This window comes from Oreochromis niloticus, linkage group LG14 (assembly GCF_001858045.2).
Source record: "Oreochromis niloticus isolate F11D_XX linkage group LG14, O_niloticus_UMD_NMBU, whole genome shotgun sequence".
Classification (NCBI taxonomy): Eukaryota; Metazoa; Chordata; class Actinopteri; order Cichliformes; family Cichlidae; genus Oreochromis; species Oreochromis niloticus.
The window spans coordinates 15458084-15484350 of NC_031979.2; the positions used below are offsets into that span (position 1 = coordinate 15458084).

Below are 26267 nucleotides of genomic sequence, written 5' to 3' on the forward strand. Positions count from 1 at the left end.
ATCCCCAAGGGGCAATTAAGAATACAGTCCCGTGCACTGGCTCCTCAAGTCCTCGGGTAACCTTATCGGAAAAACAGCCCCAAAGCACGTTTCCACCTCCTTGCTTGACTGTGGGATGGTGTTCTTTGGGTTATATTCTGCATCTCTAAATCTCCAAACACAGCGAGTTGAGTCGATGCCAAAGAGCTCAATGTTGGTTTCCTCCGACCACAGCGCTTTCTCTCAAGCTTTCTCTGAATCTTTCTCTGAATCATTCAGATTTTCAAGGCAAACTGAAAACAGGCCTACACATGTCTCGTGGAGGGGGAACTTGCAGATTCCGCTCCAAATCCATTACAGTTTGGTGTGTTAGCACTGGTGTTCTTGTTGACTGTGGTCCAAACTGTCTTCAAATCACTAACAAGCTCCTCCCGTGTCATTTTGGGATCCAACATCTTTCTCATGATCAACCTCATCGCACGAGCCAAGATCTTGCATTCAGCTCCAGACTGAGGGCAATTAATGGTCCTTTTATATTTTCTCTATTTCAAAATAATCTCCTCAGGAGTTGTCACCTTCCCATCAAAGCTTCTTGGTGATGGTCCTGTAGCTCATTTCAGCCTCATGCAGGTCTACAATCTCGTTCCTGATGTTCTTTGACGCTCTTTAGTCATGCCCATGTTGACGGAGATGTTGGAATGGAAGAAAGTGGCTATGTAGACAGCTCCGCTTTGGAAGAGTTTCTGTAATAGACTGACTGACTGTAATCTGTGTGCCATATGGATACGCAGCCAAAATTCTGACTTGTTTGTAGAGGATCAAACACTTATTTCATTCAATTAAATGCAAATCAATTTTACTATTTTACTAACTATTACGTAATGTGTGTTTTTTCTGTGTTTTTGGTTAGTGTTCTGTCTCTCTCTCTCTGTTACAATTAAGCTACCATCAAAATTAGAGACGGTTAATTTCTTTGTAAACTTAAAAGAATCAAATCATTATCTCACCGACTGTCTACATTTAAATTATACGTCTCATTGTGTTGTGTCTCATTGTGTGTTGCATGGGTAGCTTATTTGTACAGGTCTCTGCATAATCAAAACTGTGTTTCAAGAATCTTTCACTTTTTAAGAACACAAGTAGTCTTCAATATCTTTTCAGTTTCATTTTAACTTGTTTTCAACAACTTGCCGGTGGGCTATCAATGACATCAGCGCTTAAAAGCAGACAGTGGACTCACGTTGTGCTCACTGACTGAGAACTTGGTGAAGAGAGGATAATTAATGGCTGGAATAAAAAATTAGATTTAGTGATTAAATAACAAGACAATAACAGCATTAAAGGATCAAAAAGTAAAGCCACTGAACACACCCTTATGCTTTCTTCCTTCTCCACAATGTAGATTTCACAACCTTAGAATGACCGCACCTACCCCTAGCAAAAACTTTACTCTCCAACGAAGTATTTACATGGACAACGGTTAACTCATGCCAAGATGAGTTGTGCAAGCACGTAATGGTTTAGCACAAAAGCACTGCGGCTGAATCAGCGAGCCCCACAGCCTGTCAATCAGAGCGTAGCTGTGTTTTTTACGCTGTTTTGATAAGGAAGTAAAAGCATATGACACAGTTATTTGAGTGTTAAAGCTTATAAAAACACAAAATTACAAGGTATATGTTAACTGAAATACTGCAATTACCCCAAATCAAACAACTACTTAAACAGAAGTGCACTTGTAATACATGTAGTGTTTAGGAAGGGTGTTTTAAAACTGTCTGCAAGAAATGGTCCGAGTGCAGACAGACAAAAGCTTTTTCTTCCCCAAGATGTAACCAGGCGTCCTGTCCCCACATACAACAATGATATTGGGCAATAAATAAAATGAAACATTCCACCTTGCTTGTCAAAAGACAAACAGGACAGGTAATAGTACATACTGAAAACAACCAGCAGTTGCTAAGGAACTGGCAAACAAACAGAGCATAGTCAAAAGGTGGTTGGGTGTAAATCAGCCTGAAGGGACAAGGGCCCAGTCACTGAAGCAGTGAGCCAGTTTCAAGGAAGGCCTAGCTGAGTATTTCTTCCTGTTTCTTTCTCACCCTTGTTCTCCTTTTCTTGATATCCATCAGTCTTTGTTATCATTTCCTCTAATGAATGAGAGTGCATAATTATTTCTTCAATTTTTCCTTAATGATAAGTTTCATTAATTTGATATTTTTAAAATGTGGTTTATAGAAAAGAGTCCTTAATCAATTCCCCCATGCTGGCTTAAGGGTGTAAACTTTTAATAGTTTATCAGTGGAAAAGATGCGCTGTGCAGTTTATGATGTGTCTGTGCAATTAAGGGATGAGTTTTGCTTCTAAATATAGTCATCCACTCCATGCAGTTATTTTCCAGCAATAATCTTTCTTCAAGAAATGTGGCAGCTTGAAATTAGCCTGTCATATTTTAATCATAAATCTTAATTATTGCTCACTTAGCCCGTTCTGGGTCGTTTAAAAGCAAAACCATTTCACGTCGGCACGTGGGAGGTTAACAATTTCATTTGACCCCTTCAAACATCTATATGATATCCTTTTTAAATCTGAGAACGGCCTCGCAGCGGAACGCATGAACTTTGCGCGAGTCATCAGCTCTTATCTTGCAGCATGTAATTTTCTTTTCGCTTAAGTTGCGCCAGAAGATGACAGAAGAGCTGAACGGGTAAAATGAAAAGCATGCGACGTGTAGGTATCTGCTCTTAACCTCTCGGTATCTCTGCTCAACTTAAGTGATACTTGTTCTCCAGTTTCGCTGGAGAGTTCCGCTCGACCGGATGGACTGGGGACATTCCTCAAATGAACAGGGCACTCTTAAACATACTTGCACACACCCCTGTCACAAGCTTAATTTATACCCACAGAGGCTGCAAGATCTCATAATGTGTTTCTTCTCTTGACATGTTAAGCTGTGAAATGTGCATGAAGAGATGGTTAAGGCCTCAAGGAGGCTTAGTGGCTGTTTTTTTTCTTTTTTACATATGGTACGTACGGATCGTGACAGAGTGACCACACACACCTCTTTGCATTGAAACACAGACGCTTTATTAACCACCACTTATATAATGTCAGTAAAAGACGCTTATACTTCATGTATTAATATCCAAATATTCAACTCGGTCATCTTCAGCTGTAAAATAAAAACAACAACTTCGTTTTCTGATCTTGAATCTACCCGTTTACAGATAAAACTTCTCAGATTACAAGCTAAAGCGTGGGTCACAAAAGTATGCTCACTGATAATGTGTGCTATTTATAGGCTGGGAAGCAAAAAGATTTTTTTTATCAAAGCTGGTGTGCAGGAAACGTTAAAGAAAAAGTCAAGCCCAGACATGAATACATGTTTGTTTATCAATTCAATTAACCTGTTACAAGCCACACTTTAATTTCTCTGTGTTCAGAAACCAAGAAAAGGAAGTGTGCTGCTTGCTTTTCTTTCCATATCACTCCTAACCTCATGTGAGCTGGATGTTGTTAACCCAGCTGCTGGCAATATCACTCGGCACCAGCAGCATGGTGCCGTGCTGCGAAGTGAGCTAATGGGCCCCGAGTTACTTCATCGCACTTCTAAGTGTTGCTCCATTTAAGAGAAGCCGGAATGACTGCAGAGGCACTAATAAAGCCATTCAGACGAGAGAGTGTCCCTTGAGATTCCATGGCTCTACTTGAAAATCGTTGACAAGTCTTTCCTAAAGGCCCAGGTGTGTCCTTCAAATGGAGCTTTCGCTTCTCCGCTGCTGGCTGAGCTGCTCTGCAGCGTCCTTGAAGTGTCTGTAGCACATGCAACTGCTCTGCTGAACACGGTAAGTTCAGGTGCAGATTTTCTACTGTGTTCTTAAGTTATATCATATTTGATCAGAAGTTACTAAACACACAAATACACAGTGTATTGACTATAATCATGCATATTTTACTCAAAAACAAAACTAAATTAGATTTGGGTGTAGTAATGCAAATATTAAAACTGAAAATGATGCAAAAATAAATGTAAGAATTGCAATGTGGGATTACTGTTTGGCCTCCAGGTGACTCCCCCATACATTTACAGAAAGAAACGTGTCTGAGGACCTGGGACGAATTCCTTAAGCAGCACAAACCATAAAAAATGTAAAAGTGATGTAATCAATGGGATGGATACACCTGTCCTGAGTGTAATTGTGATATATTTTTTTTTTCTACATGAGCAGGAGCATCCGTCATCCCCAGCTGGGGTGGTACGTGGAAAATGTCATGCGACCCATGCATAAAACCCCTTGTCAAAGTCTGTCTGTAAGCTCCTTGCAGCCTGCTTTTGCAGCTTCAGCCTTGCCTCTGAGGCATTGCATGTCTATAAATTAAATAACAAGTATACGACTGGTTGACAAAACACAGGGTTTGTGCATCTGTGCGAAGCTTGACATTTTGACATGGCTGTCAACACATCATGCTGGGTGTGAGCAGCAGTTTATAAATCAACCTCTCTGTGCTTACGGCAGAGCTTTGCCTCACGACACCTACAAAATATTAGCACGGAAGAACTCCTGCTGCCCTTGTTTTCTCCTTCCTTTACAGTTACAGTAATCACTCCCTCCTTTTAATTGATCTCGAATCAATAAAGATTATCTCCATTTTGGACGGAACATCTTATGGCACCTATTATCAAGTATAAACTGTTTTCCACAAGCTCGATCAGACTGGTGAGATCACCGCATTGGCATTGACACTCAGGACTGGACATGCTTTTCTCACCAGGTGAATTAGAGGTTGTCTTTATTTTACAAGAGAGGTATACTGTGTCTTTTTCCACTGCTCAGTGTTATTTTTCACTCTTACTGTGATGCCAATTTTCCCAGTGCATTCACAGGATCCCATCCTTCCCTGTTAATACACATCACTCATTTCTTTTTAAGACAGGAAGAGTGATGGGAATTTAGGAGTTATTCCTAATAAATCAAGCATGACAATTATTTCCACTTGCAGCCATCAGGCATTGTTTTTCTTGACAAGTTAAGAAAACTTACAAATATGAACTACGTGGGGTTGGGGATAAAAAATTGGAGTCCTGTCTAAACAACAGATAGTATTTGCTTTGCACAGATATGCATAGTTGAGAATAACTAGAACTCTCTGACACCAGTGTAGATAGAGTTAAAATGTATTTCAATGATCCATTGAGGACAAATTTGTACTTAGGCATCTAACTATGCAAACAGTTAGATGCAGCAGTCAGCAGTGACATTTATCATCACACTGCTTTACAATACAATACACTGAATAATTTATAATAGTTGTTAGAATGAATAAAAGTGATTATCTGGCATTTATCTGGCAAATGCCAGATAAAATAAAAGCATAACAGTGATTAAATAAACACATGTTATTAAGTATCGCTGTAAAAATTTATTATATATTTTTTATATTAATGGAAAAGGTCCAGTTATAGAATTTCCAGTCCCTTACTGGATCAGGCAGAAGAAAACTTTTCCACTACATTCTTGAGACTAATTCCTTTGAATATATCTTTGTTCCAATACTAGACTGATCACAGAACCAAATTAATTCTGTGATGTCACAATCATTTGACAGCTAAATGTCATTCTGCTACATTATGAGTACTTTTACTTTATATGCTATTGCATTTTTTCCAGGGGAGCACACTTGTGTGCAGTGTTAGGTGTAAAACATTACAAAGTAATGCATCACTGTAATCACACTACATTGTATAAGTAACACGGTGATATAAAGAATTACTGTACAGTAACAATATTACAGTTGTAACTGTATCATTACTTACATTACAAAGGTTCTTCAGTTATTTGCACATCGGGCAGGTAGAGAGAAAAAAACACAGATGGGAAGGAAAATGCTGACGCAGTCTGCAGCGGAGATATGGACATTACTTTTATTTTTATTGCACAAAAGGACATGAACACAATGTTAAAGTGCAAACTGTATCTAACACATAAACAACTGCATTTTACTCCTAACATAACTAAGGCTTGTTGCAAGCTTCATAGACAGCATGCTAACAAAAAGCTAGCCAATTCGGCCTTGTGTGTCCTCATTAGCATAGGGATTTGGGTTGGTGTGTGTGTGACTGTAGCCTAGAGTTTTATGTCATCAACTGGTAACTATGAGACAATTCGTTTCAGGTGACTTTATGGAATAATGAGAAAGTAGCTAATTTTAGTTACTAACTTTAGTTACTAACTAACTTAGTTACTAACTAGTAACATAACTTTAGTAATATTTGCAAACGAGGACTTTTGAATATTATTTTTTGCAGTTTGCTAGATGTTACTGTGTCATACTTAGCAAAGTGCCTAATTCAGAGCTATATGAACTATCATTAATACTGTATTATCAATATATGTTTTTGCTGTAGTAAGAAGGTTCAGAAAGAATCTATTGCACTTTACAGATATGCTTTGCATTATCTGTTTTGTTTTTTTTTAGCCATGTTTGCAGCTGAAAGTCAAAAGCAGCAGTGGAGTCCAAAGTCCTTCAAAGATGCCTTTCAGCATGCAAAACTAAGTAAAACGCTGGAATTCTTAGTATTTCATAGTTTCTTACGCAGGTTTATTTCTCTCAGTCCTTCTGTCTTAGGAGTGCTGGTTCAGGTCATCAGACAGAGATTTAAGGGCACCTGCCTTGGGGAAGAGGGTTAATGAAAAAAATAAAATGAAGAACGACTTTAACTTAAAAAAAAAAAATTCCTGCAGGCCTTAGCTGTTGATAGACTTAATGCCCATTGACTGATAAGGAGGAGGCAATCTTTCAGCATGCATTCTCCTGCAGGGATTACTTGGAGAAACGCACAATTTACCATCCAGGAGAATCTGTTGTTACACACGTCCATCTGTCTCTCAAGTGGCGTACATGAGGTGAGCAGTGGCATAAATAAAAGAAAACCTGCCAACCTTACCAGGAGGACAGAACAGCTGTCAGCAACTGGTGGCAAAGCGCCGTTCACGCCAGGAGTTGAAAAGCATAGAGTATTTAAGAAAAACTGAAAGTGCTGTTTTCATCCCGTGTGTGGTGCTCGAAAAAAAAGAGAGAATGGAAGAAAAACGTAGCTTGGCTGGTAGCCAAGTATTGTCTGGCATACATCCAGTTGGGATGATGTAATAGTGGGTTAAGTAGTTCAGCAAGCTGCAGGAGTTAGAGAGATGCGTTGTATTTTTCTTTTTTTTTTGAGTTTGCAGCAGGTGAACTATAACAATCACTGACTTCTTTTCCTATTTTTCTTCAAAAGGCCGATGAAGCCCGTAGCTGTCAACCCATTAGAATGCTTTCTGTCTGACTTTTCCTCCCATGTCTCCCGGTGCCAGGTCCCAGTTTCACTCTTGACTGTTCCTAAATGTTCACAGTCTCAAACAGTAACCTGTTTAGTATGTTTAAGACCTGCTGTCCTTGTCACCATAGTCCCACTGCATAACTGAAACAACTGAAAGGAACAAGGAAAACAAAAACATTGCAAAAACATTACTCATTACTGTCAATAATCCCATTCAAAAGGCCAACCAGCACTCTATTCAACCAATCCATCCATCCTCAACGCAATAAATCAACACACGCCTCACAAATTATACACCTTTGTGTGAACAATGCATTCTCCATAAACGCTAAATGACAAATCTGATTGCTGTGGCATGCAGACCTGGAGAAAATGAAAAGATGCAAGGTGGGCATTATGGGTGTGAAACAACTTCCACCTTCTGTTTTTGTCCTTAGTAATTTAATTATGGTGTTATGATGCCCAGATAATGCATCCGGTTGTCATGAAAGGCGGTTAGTAAAGCAGGGCTACTCCAAATCTGAATTGCACAGCACCAATCAAATGAGCCAAACATCTGAAATGGAACTGTTTATACAGCAACTAGGAATGCTGATTGCAGGGTGCAATCACAAGAGGAAATTTTACAAGTTCAATGATGTAAGAGATAAAGCATCGAAGATATGAAACAGTTAAATTGTTTTTTGTTGTGTGAAATGTTTATCACTTTATCAGAAACAGCTTGTCACAACACAATATGCTCAATCAAGACGGTGGCAACGGTTAAATGTGTGAGCAGATACAGGAAATATTGAAGTACTGAGACGGGCAAAGTCCTTACCTCTTCACTTTGTACGTACTGGCATCTGGGGAAAAATTAATTAAGCTGAAAATAAAATTGAATTGAACATTTTTTTCCACAGAATGTTAGATGTTAGGCAATCTCTTCTCAAGAAACACGATGCACAGTGCTGGTATTTGGTTGCTCCTGCTCATCCTGCTTCCCATTTTTCAATGACCTAACTCGTTAAAACTCGTGTGACCATGCAACTAGCATAGCTGCTAACCACCCAAACTCTATCAACACCTGTCCCTATGAATAGTGGTGATTCAAAGACAGTTCTAGTCAGTATGTTACCAAACAGTCAATGTTACCAAGGAAACCTTTAAAAAGGCTGCATAAAAGATTGAATAATAAATAGAATTTAATGTCAATGGCTAGAGGTGCCAGGTAGCCCAATATGACTTCTTGGTCAGAGCCTCGTCAGTATTTAAAGCTATTGAAATTAATGGCGGTGGAGGGAAACATTATCCTTAAGTCCCATGGTCAAATTGAGCGCAGAGACCAAAGGGTCTGCCAATACATATGCAGCTAACCCAGTCTAATGTCCAAATTACATTATGGCACACTCAATCAGCCTGTGGGCTATTACTGGTCACAGGAGAGGACATAGGCACATTTGCGGAGAATGGTTTCATTTATGAAGCAGGTCGTAAAAAGTTGGTTTTGGGGGTGGTGTAGCAGGGTATTAAAAATATCTGAACAGGGGGACATAGTGCTGTAGCAGCACTAACTTAGCCTTTTTAATCTGCATTGAAGTATGTTTACGTTTCAATTATGCTGAAGTAATGGGCTTCAATAGATCAGAGTTGGATGTTAAAATTATGAGTCATGTACGATTTAGAGAAAAAAAAATACTGAACAGACTTTTGACAGCTTATGTGTGGACAGAACGACAGAAAAGATTCAAAAAGCTCTATCGTACATCTTTGCTGATGTTTGAAATTTTCTTGGCTACATTAAAAGAATTACTTTGGCGTGTTTTTCCTGGTGATGGAGAGGCTTTACAGCTTTCCTCCAGAGGACCCAACTGGTCGCTTTTACATGCAAATCTCGGAGTGACCTCCAACAACAACAGACACAGTCGAAATTGCCCCTGCTTGCATGTGTGCTTCACTTGAAAAAAATATTTAAGGTCTCTAAAATGAAGTAACGTTCACAGCACCCCGGACATTTGACTGCAGTTTTCTGTATGACTTAAATATAATAATAAAACCAATGCCTTTGCGGTGATTAGCAAGTTACACTAATTACGTACCAACACACAATGAAGTTTAATTGAGAGGCCTTTTAACAATCGCGAAACAAAAGGTATTCACAGGTGGATATTCGTGGACAAAGCTGCGACATCCTCTTACATGAATCAGTTTGAAAGGCTCATTGACCTCAAAAGCCAAAGTTCTATTTCAAATAAGCATGGCATGAGCGGCAGCATTAGTGTCTGCTTTTAAATTAAAGTCCTTCTTTTTCCTGTTACAGTGAAGAGAGGATTTGCAGCATATTAAGCCATTTTGCTTCACTGTCATTTAGCAATTACATGTCCGTTGAGGGGAAATAGGACGGAAATCCTCGCTGGGGAGATGAAAGGCCGGCTCTGCATCAGAGGGACCGAACTGAAACCCATGACTTTTTTTTTTCCTCACTCGCTTTTTCTCTCATCCCCTCCTCTTCTCACACTCTCACTTTTTCTCAAAAGCGTTTGCCAGGAGCGGATACCCCCATGAACCCTCCACCCCCCTCGGCTCTCTCTGTGGACTGTCAGCAAGTGGCCACCTTTGAGCATGGCACTGAGCTGCTGTGATCTAACAGCTATAAAATGCCAAATAAAACTTATGGTCAGCAATTGCCAGAGAGCAGAAGCCTATACACCACAATGGATCATTGTTATGGAATGGGTGATGTCATGACTGTGTTGCTCTCTGAGCTGCTCTTCTTCATGTTCCCCATTTTTCTAAAGAAAAAAGAAATCTCTCCGTTCTATCTCAATGTATCTTTGATGATGTCATGTCTGATGTTCATGAAAGCTCTCCCCAAGTGTGTAACTGTTCAAATACAAAAAAAAGTTCCACTAAATTGATGTGGTCAAGAAATGGAAACATATTCTAATCACTTTTGTAATGACTTTTTTCTTTTTGTGAGCTTTATGTTAAAACTTATGTTCAGAAATGTGAATTGAAGTCCCTGTTTGGCAGACTTTGATGCTCGGTGTACGCGCACACTTTTGTTATGTGATGAGCAACTCTAAAATGCAACACTGGCTTGAAAAATAATAAATAATTGCATCGTTCCCCTCTGGCAACTTCACCGCAGCAAATCATTGCAGTCCTTACTGTCACTGCTCTGTTTGCAAGGTAAGTAATAATTTCATGCGTTGACCTGATATGTCGATGTCTGCATAATAAGTCACTCGTAAAATTACCGGGCAGGTAGTAATTAAGGAAATCAGCCATAAATCGTTCCTCTGAAATTCAAGTTCGAGGCATCTTGTAACAAAGGTAAAAGGGTTTTCTTTTTTTTTATTTGGTCCTTGCAGCATGCTATAAATTATGTTGGATGAAGTGCATGTTCCAAACGTTGCTGGGTGAAATGTAAAGGTGTTTATTATGCACTGCTCCTACCTGAACAAAGGGCCTTTTACTGTTGCTATCAAAAAAAATGCAGCTTGAGCTTTATCCTCTTGCGTGCAACCAGTTTGTCAAGAACAAATGTGAGTACTCTAGTTTGGTTGACATGTGAATGTCAGTTTTACGTTCACGCATGCTCACAGCGCAGCTTGGATTGCCTAAAACTGTGTTCGTCTGCAAGTCTGAAAGAAGGGTAAGCATAGATTTTAATGAAAGTAACACAGAAGGGATTGACTTTGTGAAGTTAAAATACTTTTCCAACTTTAAAATTTATGTTGAAAAAAAAGGTTACAACAGTGTGTGTGTCTCTATGAGCATGAGTGTGTTCACTATTTTCTGGGTCCCTCCTACCCTGATCCTGTGTGCCTGTGTGTGGCTGGGGTAACCTAACAACAGCATATGCAGCATATACAGCCACCATGCCATCCTTAGTGGTCCCCAGCGTTCAACCCACAAGCCCACCAGCAGGACCAGTCGAGCCGTCCACCCTTCAGCCATCCTGCGCTCCGTCACCCTGGCGTCGCATGACATTCTTTCCCACAGGCAGCCACATAGTTCCAGCGTCTCCTCATGCGAGGGGGGCTGGGACCCTGCAACAGGCGGGGGGCACTTCAAAGGCTGGCCGGCCCACAGCTGCAGCCTGTCGCTCCAGCAGCCAGCTCCAGTTTGTAATCATTATTAAAGGCTTGACCTCAGAGGCATCTCTGCCGCTGTTCACACCCCCTTCCCACCCCTGATAACGCTGCACGGGGCTCCTCACAAGGCGACTCCAGTTACCCATCAGTTGAGTGCATTGAAAGGGATGTGGCGCTGGCATTGTTTCTTGCCGTTGTGATGGCTGAGTTTGTATTTTTTTTAATAGATACAGTTGTTTTGGGCACTTGTAATGGATCAATGCAAGCATCACTGGTGACATTGGCCTGCTGGAGTCTTAACATGTCTGATGAGGGTTTATGTGTCATATTATGACTTTGCACTAAAAAACAGACTCATTTAGCCCACCTCACACTCACATCACAGTGTACACTCAAACGCAACACAGCATAGAATGCTTACTTCTCCTTATGAGCACTAAGGGAAGCAGCTCAAGGCAGTTATATTATTTTTTTGTCCAAAATCTTCGCAAATGGACCCCTGAGGCTTAACTGTACACCTGTGGGGACGCATGGCTTACCCAGTCAACTAATATAGCCTCACCTGCCTACCCTCCTGCCCTGGCCACAAAGTGGTTATGAGCTTGTTAGCCCTTGTGTGATGAAGGAGGAATCTGTGCAATTTGCAGCCTATACCACGCAGTGCTTAAAATGTCAGACCCTAATTCATTGAGACAGTCAAAGTTGATTCCTGCCTTAAGGAGCTTTATTAGCACTCCCTCCCCCCCATTTCAAAACCTTGTTAATTCGTAGTTAGGTTGGTCACAACCAATAAAAAGGTCTTAGGCATGAAGAAAGCCATGGCAAATGAGGGCAACGTTGCACGGCACATAGCCTCATCGCTCAGCAGCTCCAACTGCAACAGCTGTCCGTATAGATTGTAAACAACATAATAAAAAAATGAGGGAAAAGGAATCACTTGTCTATATCCGCGATTACACGCATCATTTGCACTGATAACAATCATCAGAAGTACAATATACGGTGCTCTCATGCTCTGGTAATTCTTCAAATCTACAGCCAGATGTTAATGTGTCAGCAACCGGGATGGCATCCTTTCCTTTTCTCATTAATTCATCATGCACTTTATTGATGTAATGCACTTGAGTCACTCCAAAACAAGAGCAGCAGCAGGTGTCCAGATATGGCAGGCGTGCTAACATGAGTAGGAGGAGTTTTTACCAGGTGTGCTGCATTGGTAACAAACACTGAGCATGATAACCCTTTATTAAAGATTCCATAGTGTGTACGGCAGCTGAGTCCCTGGTTTTATTGGGCTTTTTGTCACTGTAAGGAAGGTTTGGGTGTTTTAAAAACTGGTGTTCCATATCCAAGTTTATGGCTCTGTTAACAAGCAATAAATCTTCCATGACATTTTTGTGTCGAGCTGTAGAAATCGTGCAGTTTAATTAGTCGAATCCATAGCAAAGCTTGATGAAAGAGTTTGTTTTGTTTTTGTTTTAAACGATCTTTTACCATCACTTAATTTTAAAACTTTTGAATAATGTCGTTGTTAATGCGCAAATGGCAGAAATACGTTATCCTCGGTTTGCCCGTAGTGCTGGGTCGTGTTCAACAAAGCTTTTTTAATGGAATATTGAATGTCAAGTCATCCGTCAGCAGGAGATTAAAGAGGCAAACTTTGTGCCGCAAGTGCTTGAGCTGAAACCACATAAAGGATGGTTCTTATAACTAAAGTCTTAATCCTGACCACCTCTGACCTCCTGGTATATTTAAAAAAAGAACAAAAAAAACTGACCTCAGAAAAAACTTTGAGTGGTAAATCTAAATCTATTTTATTTCCTCAAGCAATTATTTCTGCATAATGAGGGGCATAAAACTCGTGAAACGTTTTCTTTGGATGAATTCTAGTACCCTGAGCTACAACCAATTCATTGAGATTGGTCTGAACCTTCTCTCTCTTTCCATGGCTACAGTCATAACAGTGCAGTAACAGATCCCTCAATCCCGTCAAAACATTTAAATGAATCTCGCGGGATAGAATCGTTTTATTAACGGAGATAAAGGATAGAAACTATAAAGAAACATCAAAACAGAGATGAAACATTGAGCTGTGTTTACATTAAACACTGTCGTATCAGTAATCGCATTTATCATTCGATTCAACGTGCCAGGAGATTTTTATTTTAAGGTTTGTGAATGGGGTGAAGCTTGTCATTGATCTTCCTAGCAGATGAGTAATGTCATGATGCTTGAACAGACAAGCTTTTATAAAAGTCTACTGAAGTTAAATAAGACAACTGTGAAACAATGGAACCGTCTAATTCATAACACCTTGCCCAGAAAACCCCTATTAGATTTTACGTCAACGATTCGGTGTTTGTTTTTATTTTAAGAGTTGGCTTGCTGAAAAAGCCACATGACTGGTACGTCATATTTCAGTCATCACAACAGACGGGGCTGTGATGTGATGCACGCTTCGCTGCCTCGTGTATTTTCTATCGTCGTAATAATGAGACAGCGCGCTGGTCTTTTTGACTCAAAGTTCTCGTTCGCAACGTGTGTGGGTAAGCGGTGGCGAGTGGAATCATTCCAAAGGCCAAAGGCTGACAGCTCCAAACAGATGGAAAAGCCTGTCCGTCCCATGCTGCCTGCTCTCTTTGTCTGCCTTTCCCCTTTTGTTTTGTTGATTTGTTTATTTTTGGTTTCTATACAATCAAGGGCCCGTTGAGCTCAGAGCGCAGAGAAGCCTAGACATAATACGGCTGTGCCAATAGATGAGCGGGACAGCATGGGACAGGACCCCCCCCCCCCAGGAGTGCTGCAGGGGCCTACTCAAGCAGGATGCCAGGAATGGCTCAAGGGTCCCAGCGGCACGAGCCTCCGACACTTAACAAGCGCCTTGCAGTTGTCCCCGGCCTTGACCCTGTCTCGTCTTAAGACACATATAGAGCTTAGGCAACATAGAGCCTCAGGGACATGATCAATTACACTGTCATTCTATAAAAATATCACCAATAGGAATATATTTTTTTTAAATCAATTTTTCCATTACTTGTTGTTGAGGATGGCTCGACATGTATGGCAACGTGTGGCATTTCTCACCGGTTAACTCAGATGAGAGATGAGTCAGACTGAATCAGAAGGTTCGTTCTGGTATAATTGTTTTAAGCTGTTAGAAAGAATAATTCGAAATTAGAAAAGATGGCAAAAACGATCTGCTCTTTAACTGCAACCGCAGCGCTGTGATGCAGCTCTTGATACATATTTTGACGCCGCGCCCCTTCGTTTTAATTCTGCCCTTTTCCCCCTTGCTGCCCCTTCCCTTGGAGAAAGTCTGGGGATTTTCTGACAGCCAGAGCGGTAGATGTCTCAGCTCGGGGCTTCCTGTTACAAGACCATAAAAGACTTTGCTTGGTGAGTAACAAGGACACATTCCCTGGCTCATTGCATGTCCTCTGGGAGGCTGTGGATCACGTACAGGAATCAGTGCGCAGGTATGTAGACTGCAAAGAAAAAAAAGAAATAAAGCTTTAGCTGCAATACAGCAGGTCGCATTCAACCCAATCACACAAAGCTCAAAAATGCATTTGACTAATGGCAAGGGGTCCCTTCGATTCTACTGGAAGCAAGGCTAGCAGTTCGCCAGCGCTGCGCATGTTGCGTGACACTGATGAGGGATGACTAATGCTACCATTTTTATTTTAAAATGCTTTAGGAGCTATAAAACATCAAGCTGACTCAAGCCCGAGCCTGACAGTTTTACAGTCTTATATTTCAACAGTCAAAAATGAGGAAGATCCACCGCTAATGCTTTATACCTCGTTTTTATGGGTTGCCAAAATCATCACAATGTGTTATTTTTAAAGCTGTAGATGAAAATCAGAAGGCCTAAAAATACTGATGCAAATTAAAAGTCTACAATTCAGCTCAACAGAAGACAGCGTAAAAAAGTGCTAAGCCACACGTGACAGCAGCTGTCTGTGGGATCAGTTGAGATCCTGGACTTGTAGTTTTAAGTACGTTACATGCTTTAAACAAACAATATCAGAAGTTGTGTTGAACACAGATTCCCATTAATGCACCGAATCTTTTTGGATATGGATGTCTTTATATGTAAACGGCAGCTACACAGCCACTCCTAAAAGCTCAACCATTAAGAATCAACGCTCCACATACCAGGCAGTTAAAGTAGTGGAAATTTGCCAAGTGTGGATTCCATGCAAACTGAGCTGCTCTGTCCTCTATTGGACTGGGAATACACAAAATGCCCCACATGCATTATGTGACACTGAATTGTGCTTTGGAAAACGTGGCTTTTAATGTTTCCCTAATTGGGGGGCATTAATCAATTGTGCTCCATCAGCAGAGGCTAAGAGGGCCTTTAAGCATCTGCCCACCATCCAGTTCTCTGACCCAAGACCAGCTGGCTCGCAACCCACGCTCTGCTGCAAGGAATCACTTTTGACTCCATCCATCAAAGCTACATTAATATTCTGTCTTAAGCAGCCCACTACTTGGACTGCATTCATGGTCTTAATTACCTTAGGCCTTGCCAGAAGAAGGTGACCGCAGAGGGCAGAGCAACTGTATCAGCTCTCCCTTCTTGTCAGTTACTATACATTTATACTCCATCAGGGACCGGTCACTCTTTCAGGCTTGTCTGCTTTGGCTCATACATACTGAGAGTACAAAGGATGCGGGGGTAGGTTGGGTATCACAAATTGGGGACAATGGCAACAACTGCACATCTAATTTAGCTCCTTGTTTATCGCAAGTTTGTAATCAGATCCTCTGCACAATGCAGGGGAGCACAAAGGAATGGTGATCAGGGAGCTATTGTTTTTCAGGCTAATTAGGCCCGGAGCCATACCTCTGAATCCTCTGAGGTGTACAACCCTGGGGGTTAAATGTGGCTAAAAGTGGCCCACATCCCTGGTATCATTAAAAAGAGCCTTACAAGTCCATGGTATTTGGAGATGTAATGTATGATGGCCTACTTATCTGCTCATTACATTGCTCATTTCAACATTGTGCAGCACTCTGGGAGCCCAAAAGCCACATAACAGTTGTTTTTGCTCCAGTGTTTTCCATTTATCAGTTATGCAGCCATATATCAAATCGTCTTGGCCACAACTGCCACTCAAGCTAAGCTCAAGGATAACAGGGCCAGAAGGGTGGTGCAAACTGTGATAACAGTAACGTGTATTTGTCAGTAATGGCATTTAGAATATCGCAGAACAATACCCGAAGTTTATAAATGTTAAGCTTGACTGCTTAGACAGTATATTCAGCTTCCCACACACTCTCCAGTTCAATGCTTCTCATTGATTGGCCTCCACTGTTGACTCAAACATTCAGCACTAAGTATGTGAACTGTTACGTCCAGAGAAAGCACGAATTCCAAAGCAGCCTTGTCGAATCAACCTTTGACCTTAAGGCATTAGCCTCTGACCTCCAACAGGTGGAGACAGTGTCTTTCCAGCCAATCGTACCAAGTGCCGTGGGCTTTCTAGCATCTACTCTCTGCTCTTTGGCCAAATATTATCATTTTGCAGAGGACTACTAAAAAAAAAAAACATGGTGTAGACTACATGTGAGGTCTAAGAGCACATGTTGTTATGGGTGTAAATGCTGTGTCTAGGACTAGTAGAGGCTTTGGCAAGGTGACCGAATGTGAAAACAAACCAAACACCTGTTCTGCACTAACAAACTCGGCACAATACTTGGGAATCTTTTTTTTTTTCTTAATGAGGGAGGAGACAGATAGGGGAATTTTCTCAGGGATAATAACTCATTTAAAGGCAGTCATGCAAAATACATTGCACATGTAAGTACAGTTGCTAGTTTAATCACATCAACTTCAGCCCTTCTTCTTCTACAAATAAAAAAGTGGATTAACATTGAAACAAATTTCAGTTATTACACTCGAATCTGCTTTTGCGTGCAGAACAAACTAAGAAGTAACAATAATCCTAAATGTAACATTCAGCAGTTCTGTATAAGGTTTAACAATTACTCCTTTCAAAATCTTTTTGGCTTTTCTTCTATCAGACACCCTGCTGTTTAAGAGCTTATGGTTATTAGTAATGGGGCAAGGAGGCACAGAGTGCTCTCTTGGCTGCCTACCAAATGGACAATCTTTGATCTGTAACTGCATGGTTCTTGGGGCCAGGCAGCTTATGAGCCTACTGAGAGGAAGAGGCAGGCGAAGCTTCCCCAATAGGTGTTGGCAATCTCCCTCGGGTCTGTCCTCATCACGGGGAGAATGCACGCAAGTGGCCCTCAGAGACTCTCCCCCAACGCGGCGCTCGGTGGCAAACGAGTTTTAATGGAGAGGTCAGGGAGAGTTCCTGACCAATGGAGCCAGGGGCCAGGTGGCACATCACAGCGGCCCTATGCGCAGCTATCCCCAGAATGCGACACGGTGGCGTCGGCAAGTTTGCCTCTGATCAACAAGGGGAGGGTTGGGCATGATAGCGTCGCCAAATGCTGTGGGGACTGTGGTACACTGTGTGCCAGCTCTTTGGTCGGGTCATTGTGTTTTCTTGTCAAACATCAAACTGCCAAGCGAAAACAATTAGATGTGTCAAATGCAATCCAGTGGTTGTGACTTTGTCTGACTGGAAATAAAAATACATTTAAAAGCTTGTTTGGAAGTAAAGAGAGTGCAGAAGCGATTGTTGTAAAGATGGTAAATGGAAACACGACACACCACTGTTTGATGTGTTTTCCTTGGATTTTCTGTTGGTTAAAATATTTATTCAGCAGAATATCCGGTGTCAAGCTTAACGGGACACTTTTTAAAAAGTTGCTCTGTAAACTCTGTAAGTGTAAAGTAGAAGAAAACTCAGTTTAAATTAAGTGTTCAGGGATGTCAAATTCCTTTTACATCATTGGCCGGACCAGTGAAACTGCCCTCCCCGTCGGTGAAAAGAAGTTTAATAATTGAAATGTCCTAATTTTAAAAAAATATCTAATTTCAACAGTATTTCTTAGTTTCTATACATGATAAAGAAATGTTGCTGTAGTAACTGAAAGAAATGTGTCAGCACAACTCTTTGGGCTTAAAGTTTAAGAAATAAATGTGCAAAATTACAGAAAAAGTCCTGGTAAGTTATTGCTCAGATTGTTCTGTAATTATAGAACAAAGCTTCTGGTAATTCACAGAAAATGTCCTTTTTTGCTTGTTTGTTTTCTTTAGGGTTTTGTTTGTTTGTTTTAACTGTGGAACTATGTAAAAACTTTCTCTTTTACACTTTCCGGTGGGCCGGATTTGACTCTTAGCTGGGCTGATTCTGGTCCCGCTCCTTATGTTTGACAGCCCTGTTTTAGATAAAGGTAAATCATTTTTTGCGAAAAAAATATACTCTGAATATGAGGGTAAAAGATTTCTTGAGTGTTTGAAGATTAATCAGTTAATGCCTTCACCTGGAACACTGACACCAGTATTGTATCGGATGCATCAGTGCATTGTATTATATCATAATATTCATATGCATCTGGAAGTTTACCACATAACAGTAGCTGCTTTTCTACTGTCCACCTTTATGTAATATAAGAACTGCAGTTTAGCTTCATGTTTTAGATTTTTCAAAAACATAACAACATTTCTTGCCTGAGGAATTTCTATAAAAGAAACACGCCTTTAGTTGCAGTTTGAACTGCATGGGCAAACGTCTTTAGCAGCGTTGTCTGTAGGATCTGAATCAAACACTTGTGCATGTGGCTGTTGTCATGATTGTGTTATGCCATCTACTGGCTGCATGTCACTCAGTTTGTAGAACATGCATGCAGAGCTGTAGAAAACTCATGAACACAAATATTAGTCTCGCTATTTTTTTTTCATCTAATCAAGAAAAAAAATGTAATTGGACTCCATTTGAACCAGTACAGACTTCACGTGTCTGTCTTTCAGTTATTTACCTTCCCGTGGCCCTCCATCCCGCCTTAAGAGAAGGGCCTAATTATGCTGCGTATGGCCCACAAAGTGGCTCTGTCATCCAGTGGCCATTGACGAGAACAAACAGTCCCTTGCCACTCTCAGCTGTTGGGAGATATTAGAATAACATTTTGAAACACCAGCTGTCTTGCGGTTTTCAGTACACAATCCTCTAAAACCGCAAGCCTTGTAGGATAGCAGCACGTCTGTCTGCCTCAAGTCAGGAGATAATACAGAGGGCTTCTTTTGTGTGTACTGTTCAACACAAAGCTTTGGGGATGACAGCGTCCACTTTTAAGTGCACCAGCATAACTCATTAACGATGAGTTAAGAGAACTAATCTATTCTAATTCGGAGCATAAAGGTCTTTGCTCAACACTGCCGAAAGAAGCGCACGCGCTTCTATATTCAGCTATTTCTAATGTGCTGTTAATACTTCATTCGCAGCCGATAATTAAAGCGTATGTAAATGTGTCAACCAGCTGTATTGAAACCTGCAGGGAGGCGATGTCGTCACAGATCCTTATTTATAACTTCTTTCTAAAGAGACACACATTGATAAAGCCGCCAAGGTGAAAAGAGTTTTCAGAAAACTGACAAAAATGCCAAAGCTAATCACACTAAGTACAAAAAGAGAGAGAAAGAAAATCCTTGCAGCAGAATAATAACTCACAGCTTACTCTTAAATTAAGTGCACCTCATTTGTGCTTTCTCTTTGTCCATGACTTCAGTAAAAACACAACAAACTTTGCTTTCTTTCACATTCTGCAATTAAATCTTCAAACATTGGATGCACTAGAGGGCAGACAGGATACTCTGCAAAATGCAAATGTAAATCTTGTTTTATACATCTGTGTACACATTATTCCCGTGAATTACAGGCTGCACTTTTTTCCCCACAACACATTTAGCTCTTCACTCTAGAATAATAATTAGTGGAGAAGACAGTGCTGGGTACACAAACCCTATCTGATTTGCATTGAGTAAACATTTGTAATTTGTGTAAACAGATGTGCAGCCTAGTTTTTACACCTGCACCCTTTAATTAGAAATTCACTCCTCCCTACAAGCTAATTCTGTTATTTGTCTATTTTAAGGTGTCTTGTGCGTGCACGTGTCTCTTTGTGTGTGTGTGTGTGTGTAAAGAAATTACTCTAGGGTTGTACACTAAAACTAGGCTGTTGTCCTTCAATAAATATATACAGACATCACCATTATTTTCAGTTGTGAGAATATGGATGAGGTGTATCCATGAGTGCAACTGCTTAAATGCATTTACTGCAATTTTCAGTACAATAGCAGTATAAATATATAATACTATTATAGAAATGTGCCTTAAAAAATTACAGTTGTGTACCATGAAATAGTCCTGGTTATACATTTTCATAAAAAGATCTATTAAATATATCAATAGATGTGCAGAAACCCCTAAAATAAAGAAACTCTTTAATACAGGGAGCGTTCAAATGAGCTACCACCATGCACTGCGGTTATGAAAACCTCGATGTGAGATCATCAGCTATAGAAAAAAGTGCACGAAAACTCTTGGCCTTCACATTAGATCTGTGTAAAAGGGGTTCTCTTGCAACTGTAACGCAATAAAATGTCTGACCTTGATCATCTCTTCAGCGGCGCTTTAAACTCGCAGATCAAATGCAAGCAGCACAGACAGACACTTGCCTCCCTCCACTAAAGCTGACAGGTGCTGAAATATGATAAAGGAAAACACTTAAGAAATAAGGAGTACCATCTAAAGCCTTTCATTTACCTCAATAGGGCAACCGATGGTTGAAAATAAAATCCAATGCCATGTTCAAGTGCCTTCTTAAGTGATATTGCTAACGATCTTTTTTAAACCCTATGTGTTAACAAAAAGTAACAATTTTTGGATTTTTTTAACCTTCATAATTTAACCTTTAATTTTAAGTTCTATAGCGATACAGTGTGAAACAATGTGACTCAGTGGCTAAATGGAAAAAAATAGGTGTAGTCTTACCTGAAAAAAGACAAGAAAAACACACAGCCTTTGCTCAACAGTACTAAACAGGAAGGACTGTGTACACGATCACTGTACAGGCCTCTGGAGTGACTGATCACATCCATAAAATATCCCGCTTCCTCCCCTCTATCATTCATCACGAACTCATCTGGGAGATAATGTGGTCTTCCTCTCTTGTCCCAACAGATGGCGCTAGTGCTGCACTGCTGATCTTCTTCCTTCTTCCCCGACAGACAAAGTGAGCCTTCAGTTTCTGTATGTGTGTGTGCATGCATATGTTTATATACGTATAGATGTCAGATGTGTGGGTACAACCCTCCCCCCGCAACATCTGTGTTAATTTGCTCAGAATGTAACATCTTGTCATTTCATTCCTTGAATGCAATCCTCACATAAGTTTTCAAATCTACTGTACATTAGCAGCACTGCCACATCACCGGCTTTAAGCTGATTATTGTGGAAGGCATACTGAAAAGTGTAAACAGTTTGTTTATAACCATCTTCAAGGTGCGGCGTTTAGATGGAGCCAGAGCTGATGATAATCTAGATGCTGAGCTGATGAAAAGAAATGATGAGAAATTTGATGTGTTAAGCTTTGTTTCTTTACTTTACCTGGCAATATGTCTGTGATTTGTTTTCATCATGACATTTATGCTGTTCTTTTTTTTTCTCCTTTCCACATCCTGCACTGACTCATGGTCTGTCAGACACTAAGAAAATGTACACAAAGACCAGAAACACACTGACACGAGCTCACATAAATAAAATTCCCCACCACACAGACATGCACGTGCGTCACCTGAAAGAGGGCACACATGAAAAAGACTCTTAATAACTCAATTCAGTGGTGTATTCACTGAACCGCACAAAGACGCATTGGAGTAAGGCGCACACACAAACACTTGATGATAAAATCTGATTGTGATTCTCGCGCTGCTTCATATTCTGGCAGTCCTGACAGCTGGGTATTGCTCAGGCCAGAATAATCCAGTCAAATGTGACACACAACATCATTTGAATGTTGAACAGCTACACCTCCCCCATTATAGTGTAGATTCTCCTCCTTGGACGACAACAAGAACTTTCCTGCATGTGAGAAAGGTATAATCGCTTTTTTTAAAGAAAAAAAAAAACTTAAAGCTACCCGTTGTGAGCCGCCTCATTTCTTGTTGAGCATAGCCGCTAAGAGCAATTTTTCACAAGTATAAACCCATTTCTCGCCTTGTCCTTATTCAATATCTTACACTGGAGCAGAGACATCATAATAAATCCCCGGAGTGTGGGTGTAATCGAGCTCTCCCTCTTTTAAAGTGTATTATCGTCTACGTAACACATCAATGAGCCAAAATATGGCGACATTTCAAAAAACAATGATGATAACGTACGTGGGCTTTAAAATAGTGCGCGGCTCTTCTCCCCGTTTTGCTCTTTGATTACAATGAGAAAAATTTCTGTCGACGTTCATCCCCCTTTTCCTTTAAACAAAGCAAGTTTTGCTACCTGATGCTGTACCACACACGATTTCTAGTGTAAGCATGACCTTGTTTCTTCTTTTCAGTGCTTCCTCTTTTGTTATGCATGTGTGATCTGCGTTCAGATGAGTGGGTCTTGTTTTCTTTCATTGTATCTACATTTAGGTACCTACAATGATGGGATTGTGGCTGCTGGCAATTTAAGAAGACTGAGAAATCGACGTTACAGCTATATATTACTGCTAGTTTAGTAAGGTGGGATAGAGAATTGCATCCGATACAAAAAAAAGGAGATTCGAGCACAAGTGTAGTTGGAAAAAAGTAGTTTGTGACAGCTGATGTGTCTGTACTATGCATAGTTTTATATAACAGAAACAAAAAGAAGCTTTGTGACAACCCCACAAAGACTAGCTTCGGTGATTTTCCCTACACATTAGCACTGATGCAAAATGTGACATTCTTTGTCTCGCAACATTTGCTTGTATAGCAAAAGGACAAAGCCTTCAGAACGTGGCTGAAAAGATTTGTTGTCTGCATTTTTCAATTACCTCTCGCTTGACGCAAAGCCCCAACTTCAACACAATGTGCCAGTCCAAGGATGGAGAGAAGAAGTCACTGGAGGTAGGGGGGAAAAAAAAGATTCATCCTGTTAAAACAAATAAGAGAAGACATGCTTCATACATTTGTGACATTCCCGAGTCTACCAAAGTGAATGCCAAGACTCTCTCTCGAATGCAGTTCAGATGTGTGTGCCGAGTGGTTGTTGTGTCCTTGTACCAGCAAGTAATAGCACTAATGATAAAAGTTTAACCCAGTTTCCTAAATGAGTTCAAAAGCAAAACTCCCTGTTGTACTTCCCTACTTGCAAGTAGCATATACAGTATGCAGTAATTAATGCAAGAGCATTGGAGGCAAAAACACTCTCGGCTGGTCTATTTTGCATCTATAGCCTCAATGGAAACAGATACTAAATGTGTCCTTGGAGTGTAGGGATACGGTTTGCAGAAGCTACTGATGTTAGCCATTGATATGCACAGCACTGTTTTTTTTTTCTTTTTGTCTTCCCACACCAGAGACCTCGACTTCTGCTTTTAAAATGAACCGCCCACCTCAATCAATGAGTTAATTAACATATTCCAGGCTCGCTCCGAGTAGTGTTGACGAAACTTAACACCAATCTTCGGCTGCAGTCAGTTACCCAGTGGAATGAAGACAGTTCCCAAGGTCGTACTAATCAGACAGCTGATTAAAATTATATTCTGCCTAAAGGGCTCCATAGAAGCAACAGTAGAGACGGTCCACCACAGATGAGCGTTTAAAGAGAGAAAAGATGCTACGTTTTCACCCCGATGCTCTTGTCATGTTTGTCAAACTAAGCTGCTCTGGGGCACGCGATTCTCTCAAAATGTCATAGCGGAAATCGTGCACAGCTTTGTTTAGTTTGCAATAAAATATGCGTGGTCTTAGTCTTACTCCTCCGAGTATGTAGTGCAGACTTATTCTTTTTCAGTAGGGCTTGCAGAAATTGTTACATTATAAGCTGTTTGCAGGAGAGAAGTCAAGGGAATGAGTTACCAATCACGCTTTGAAGTGCTTCTCAGCCTCTTCTTTCTTGCCCGTCATGCTGCCCTCTGTCAGACTGAATTGCTCTTTTCTCTTAATAACCTCACTGACGAGTTCTTTCTCTACCTCGCGCTCTCTCTTTTTTTTAATCTCTTTCTTGCTCTCTATTCCTCTGTCACTAATGCTTACGCTTTAGGAGGGTTTTCTTTGCATCATCTGACAACCCTCTCAGTGTTCGAGTGTAATAGAGGTATGGGAAAGTCATAGGCTTACACTTGCCCTGACAAGCATTCAGATCAAATATTTAACTGATGAAATGTTCTCTTTCGTGAGGGGTTTTCTTAGCCTAAGGGAAGTTAGGTGTTAGGGTCAGGGTTTGGGTTAGATGGGCCAGTTTTCATGTGGGTCTTTACTTTTTCGGTTTCTATGCAGTTTTTACCCAACTTCCTTTGTATTTTCATCATGCTCTGACATGTCTTCAAAATTCTGTGGGAGCAGTTGGTGTCCAAGTGTAAAAAAGGTGTAGCTAAACATCTTGAAAAGCTATTTGTCTTGTTTGTCTTGTACAGATGATCTTTTAAGGCTGCTGTGACAACTGACGGCTCATTTCTGTATGGAAGAGCTTCAAATCAGTGAGTGAAACGTCAACAATTAAGGTACGCGAAGACTGCTTGGGATCATCCATTCTGAACCAACCTTCAAATCTACTCCTGTATGCCTTCACTGAAATTTACTGACATTTATGGAAGAACAGATGTGCTGTTGCTCGTGGATATGAGAAACAAAGACTTCAGTGAGAGCAAGTGTGACCAAACAACACATGTGTGATTAAAATAAGAAACCAGGTACACAGCATAAAATTTCGCTGCAACACCCATTGACATTCCTGCCTGCAAGGGTCTTTACTACATCTTTTAATGACTATGTAATTCCTCAGTATTGGGTCACACCACATCCAGCTTCGAACTTCACCTTGACCTTTATCTCAAGTCCACAAAACCAGAAAGTTTGACTGACTGTATCAAACTGGGTTATTATACAATTTTGGTGCTGTCCTCAGATTTAGAAACACCAGCCAGAGTACTTGAAGCCAACTTTACAGTCTTGTCTGCAACAGTATGTGTCTCCACCACAAAGACAGACTGAGAGGGTGAAAAACGTACCATCCACATATTGCAGCTAGTAATTAGTGGGAACCTGCAATGAGCCCATCCACATTGTTAGTTAGCTATCATTTGTTTGGATTAAACAGATATTCCAGTGAGCTAGTACGAGTATATCTTGTTGTTTCTGAAGATGTTCTGGAAATAATGTAGCAGGTGTTTGCAACTTCCTGCAAAATGTAAAATCCATCTGATATTGGTGCCCCTTGAACTGAATAAAACTATGTAATTTACTTCTAAAAACACAGAACTTTCCAGAAGCATAAATGTTTAAATTGGAACACAATTTTGTTGTGGCTTAATTTTAAACTTAAAAAGTTGCTGTTGACATCTTATGGCAGCTTTATAATAATAACTTAGAAATTAGTGTGGCAGAATTTTAGGGAAGTTTTATGAGTTGCCCCAGGAATGTGGACTGGGTGATGTTTCATTTTCATGTTATCAAGAAGGTATGCGGTGAGAAGCAAATCCTCTGGGCCATGTCATAAAAATGCCAAGGCTGAAAACTCTCAGCAAGTAGAAAAATAAAAACCTTTGTTCTTTATAATGTCATCCAAAGCCACAGGGTTTCAGCAAATACCTTACCTTACTTTTATTAAACCTTCAATCTCACGTTTTTTTTTTGTCTGTCTGTTTGTGCAACACAAACACAAGTTAGATCATAAGCTGCATTACTTTATTTGTTCAATTAAAAAAGCCATAAAAAAGTGAAGTAAAAATCTGCCTATGATATGTTGATTAATGAAGTTATCGGGTACTCTGGTCCCAGCAAAGAA

General features: G+C 40.5%; 1 long non-coding RNA gene across 1 annotated transcript; it reads left to right on the forward strand.

Annotated features, from left to right (window-relative positions):
* The first annotated feature begins 3349 nt into the window (after positions 1-3349).
* LOC109204943 (uncharacterized) lies at positions 3350-25783 on the forward strand. The gene is made up of 3 exons (XR_002064449.2): positions 3350-3821; positions 21480-21531; positions 24898-25783. It is a non-coding gene; the product is annotated as an uncharacterized LOC109204943 (long non-coding RNA).
* The last annotated feature ends 484 nt before the right edge of the window (positions 25784-26267 follow it).